Source organism: Mandrillus leucophaeus, unplaced genomic scaffold (assembly GCF_000951045.1).
Source record: "Mandrillus leucophaeus isolate KB7577 unplaced genomic scaffold, Mleu.le_1.0 Scaffold70, whole genome shotgun sequence".
Lineage (NCBI taxonomy): Eukaryota > Metazoa > Chordata > Mammalia > Primates > Cercopithecidae > Mandrillus > Mandrillus leucophaeus.
The window spans coordinates 3,492,734-3,497,549 of record NW_012107586.1 but is presented as its reverse complement, the minus strand read 5'-3'; the positions used below and the strand labels follow the sequence as shown (position 1 = coordinate 3,497,549).

General features: G+C 43.2%; 1 protein-coding gene across 1 annotated transcript in view; it reads left to right on the top strand.

Moving 5' to 3' along the window:
- Nucleotides 1-4,816, top strand: part of USP37 (ubiquitin specific peptidase 37) — a 126,383-nt gene that overhangs the window by 16,728 nt on the left and 104,839 nt on the right. The gene's annotated exons all lie outside the window — the stretch shown is intronic.

Below are 4,816 nucleotides of genomic sequence, written 5' to 3'. Positions count from 1 at the left end.
AGGTGATCTGCCCTCCTTTGCCTCCCAAGGTGCTGGGATTATAGTCATGAGCCATCATGCCTGTCCGCTATGTTTCTTTTTTTTTTGAGACAGAGTCTCACTCTGTCTCCCAGGCTGGAGTGCAGTGGCGTGATCTCTGCTCACTGCAAGCTCCACCTTCCAGGTTCACGCCATTCTCCTGCCTCAGCCTCCCAAGTAGCTGGGACTACAGGCGTCCGCCACCACGCCCAGCTAATTTTTTTGTATTTTTAGTAGAAATGGGGTTTCACAGTGTTAGCCAGGATGGTCTTGATCTCCTGACCTCGTGATCTGCCCGCCTCGGCCTCCCAAAGTGCTGGGATTACAGGCATGAGCCCCCGCGCCCGGCCTGCTATGTTTCTTTTCATCACTGGTTGCAAGCTGATTAGCTTTGGCCTAAATTTATATGTCTCAAATAGGACCTTGTTGAAAGCAAAAAGAAGCACTAACACAGACCAGTATCCTTAATTGTTGTACTCTTTTACTGTAGAGCTATAGGTTCCGTGAGTATGAGATCTGCCTTTCAAGATGTTAATATGACCGTATTTATCAAATATTTTACTAAGGCATAAAATGGTCACCACCTTTCTCATCTGTAATATCGGTATTCTTACCTCCCTACCCTCTTACTAAGCCACTGCTATGTACTTTAGGTTTGTTACGGGAGCACCCCACTTTTAATAACAAATTTTGTATATTCAAGGTCTAGTTGAAGGGAACAAAATTCACTCTAGCGAGTTTATGCACAAAGGTATTTGTACACAGTAAGTATTAAATGGCTTACAGAATCATTAGGATAGTTGAAAAGACAGGCCCTAAGTTAAGTTTTCAGGAATTATTTTGAGAGGTTTGCCTCAAACCAGATCACCAAAGATGCTCCCAGCTATTCTATCATTAAGCTAACAGCTGAACTGGAATCTGTCATGAAAGCTGTCATCTCTAGAACCATGCTGTCACTTCCAAGATTGGAAACCCTGTACAGAAAAACCAAGGTGATATTTAGCATCAAAAATAGTGGAATAGTAATGTTTCTACCTTATTTACACTTTCCAGATCTTGCATGTAATTGCCTTATTTTATTTTATTTTATTTTATTTTTTTAACAACAACAAAAACAAATTTATCTTTAATTATATCAATATTTGTACATATAAAGACGGGTTGAGTCTCAGGATCCTCAAGCCCCAATAGCTAATAAAAAAGGTAAGATAGTAACCTATCTTACCTGGCCCTAAAAACTGGCATCCTCGAGCCCTGACAGCGGCCCATAGATTGGCAGACAACTGCTGAGGGTTCTGGTGTTGTAATATCAGTTCTGTTACAGGTCTTTCTCCGAGGAAACGAGCTGCTCGTGTGGCTCTTACGCGACCTTCTTCCTCCATCAGTTGACAGTTTACAAGTGTCACCAGTTTCCTTTGCATTGGATGGCTCAGTGCACTCTTGTTCAAACTAGCTACACCTTTACCTCCACTTCGTGGTTTTAAGTAGAGTGCCAAATCCTCAACGCATTTCTTTGCAACCTCATAGTGTTTATTCTTACCTAGATTACTTAACTTAATTGACTGATGATCTGGTACCCGGGCTCCAACTAACTGGAGAAGTGCAGAGTTGGTAGGAAGTACATCAATATCTGTGTTGATGGCAGTCTGGTCAAAAGGACAAGCTTTTCGATGAAGTTTATTCAAGCAGGTCTTGCAAACAGTGTGTGAACAACCTAAACTGATGGGTTTGTGCACATTCTCATCAAATTCATTATAGCAGATTGGACAGGACAGAAATTCTGTCCATTGAGCTGCCTGCACAGGCATTGTGGAAGCTGGATGCTCGGGTTAGCAGTCTAGCAGATCATTATTTTGCTGTGTAGTGTTTTGTAAGCTGAGGGGGCCCGGGTGGGGTCGCTAAGGGCGACGGAGGCGCCTTGTCTCGCCGAGGCAGAGCTTGGCAGAGATTTCATGACCCCAAACTCCATCGGGAGCTACAGGGACAGCCCCGTTGGCTGTCCGCGACGAGGCCTCCTCCTCCTCCTCCCTCTCCCTCCACCTCCACCTTCTCCTCCTCCTCCTCACCACGGAGGCGGACCTCAATTGCCTTATTTTCGATCTGATCCAGAACACTAACTAAGAAATGTAGGGTTACTTTATTAGCATTCTTGTTTCTGCACATCAGGGAGGTACACCAGAACGTGGTTGTGCATGCCAGTCTAGTACATTGACTACACTTTTGGGAAGTCCCAGTTGTTCCAATTAGAAGTCTGTCTGATAAGCACTAGGTTACTGATCCTTGTTCTGGGTTACTAATACTTTTTACATCATCACATCTAGATTTTTTTTAAGTTTGCACTCCTTAGAAGCTGACCTAGATGAATATACTTGTGCAAATGACATTTAAAGCAGTGCTTATAGAGGAGACAAATAACAGAGTGGGAGAAGCAGGCCAGAGAAGAAGAGGAAGCCAAGGAAGAGTGTGATCTCAGGTAAAAGTACCACAGAGAATAGGCTTCATCTTGATCTAGCAGGGAAACTCTTGGCTTGTCCCAGCTTGAGGCAGGGAGACTGGGCTTTCATATTTTCATACTGGACCGTCTTTGGTTACCAGTTGCTCTGGCTCTGTCCAGGTGGGCAAAATGTTTTAAGTAGTTCAAATGCAGTCCTCTGAAGAACTACAGATGCTGACTGGTGAACCACATTGAAAATACACTGTTTAGGGGTGTGTAAAGGATAAAAAGGATCTTAGGGACTCTGATGGAACATCACTGTTGTCCACTAAAAGAGTTGGTACTATAGTTCCCCCTTCCCCTAGCTTGTACCGTTTATGTTGAATCCTGTCTTGTATTAAGTTTATTCCATTTTGTCATGGATTCTTCATATTGTTGCTTCCCACTTCCGGGGAAGAATCTTCCAAAAGGAGACTTAGTGGGATTAACTACAGTGTGTTGCTGCAGGTGATCTTAGGGCCCATATTGACATCTCTTCCTACCATCAATTCCATGCTTCCTCTATTAACACTTCTGCTCATCTTGATGGTTTGACTGAATGGCTTTACCGAGATCTTCATCTGAGGGATTTGAGCCTTTAGTCACCATATGCTTGTCAGGCTGTGGTTGTTGTAATTGCCCATTATAATTACATGAGAGCTATGCTCATTGAGCATGAGAGCATTAAAAGGCACCCTAGTGAATCCCCCTTATTCCAGATAAATTCCTCACTGCCCTCATTATATAGCAGCAACCCTTCTTGCTTATAATAGTCATTTACCCCTGCCAGTGTGGTAACTCCTTTCCTTTTCTGTGAATCTGCCTGCATGAGGAGCTCAAAATAACTAGGTAACAGCCATAACTTCAGGTTTAATTGTTCTTTAACTGTCCTTCTTGATTAAAAAGCACCCCCTCTGGGAACCAAGACCCACAAAATCTAATTTGGAGAGACAGAAAGCACAAATTCTCCAAGTGAGTTACTGAAAAATAATGGCAAATGGGGCTACTCCTGCTTCTACTTCTTGGTTGCTGGACCCATGTATTTTTTATAAATGGAATAATTTTGTTGGTATCTTGAAGGCCACCCCATTCTTAATGAGATCCTCTGCATACTGCACTTTTAAAGGGTATTGCCGCACTTTATCAGTCCAGCAGCTTTGGGGTAGTACTGTATGTGGTAGGAACTGTGGATCTTCTGGTCATATGCTGTTGTTGTACCTCCTATTCTACAAAGTGGAATCCTCGTTCTGAGTTATTATGTGAGTTTTCTTGTTAGTGAATGAGATACTCCTGTGAGTCCTTGGATAGTAATGCTGGTCAAGGCACTGTAGACAGCATAGGCAAATGTATATAGTAGTTCCCCCTTATGCATGATTTTACTTTCTATGGTTTCAGTTACCTATGGTCAACCTTGGTCTAAAAATGTTAAATGGAAAATTCCAGAAATAAATAATTCATAAGTTTTGTTTTGGTTTTGAGACAAGGTCTTGCTGCAGCCCAGGCTGGAGTGCACTGGTGTGGTCATAGCTTACTACAGCCTCCAACTCCTGGGCTCAAGCAGTCAAGCCTCAGCCTCCCAAATAGAACTGTAGGCATGTGCCACCATGCCTGGCTAGTCTTGGCTATTTTTATTTTTGTAGGGATGCAGTCTTGCTGCGTTGCCCAGGCTGGTCTTGAACTCCTGGCTTCAAATAATCCTCCTACCCTGGCCTCCCAAAGTGCTGGGATTATAGGTGAAAACTACTGCACCTGGCCCTAATACACAGGTTTTAAATGGTGCACTGTTTTTAGTAGCACAATGAAACCTTGAGCTTTCCCATTCTATCTGGCCTGAGATGTGAATCATTCCTTTGTTTAGTGGCTCCACACTGTATATGCTACCTGCCCATTAGACACTTAGTAGCCATCTTGGTTATCAGACCAACTGTGAGACTATTGCTGTGTTTATGTTAAGTAACCCTTGTATTACTTAATAATTATCCAAAGCATGACAGTAGTGATGCTGGCAATTCGGATGTGCCAAAGAGAAACTGTAAAGTGCCTCCTTTAAGTGAAAAGGTAAAAACTCTCAACAAAGAAAGAAAAAAAAGATTTTTCCTTTTTTTTTTTTTTGAGACAGAGTCTCACTCTGTTACCCAGGCTGAGGTGCAGTGGCGTGATCTCAGCTCACTGCAACCTCTGCCTCCTGGTTTCACACAATTCTCCTGCCCCAGCCTCCTGAGTAGCTGGAATCACAGGTGCATGCCGTCATGCCCAGCTAATTTTTGTATTTTTAGTAGGGATGGGGTTTCACCATGTTAGCCAGGCTGGTCTCGAACTTCTGAC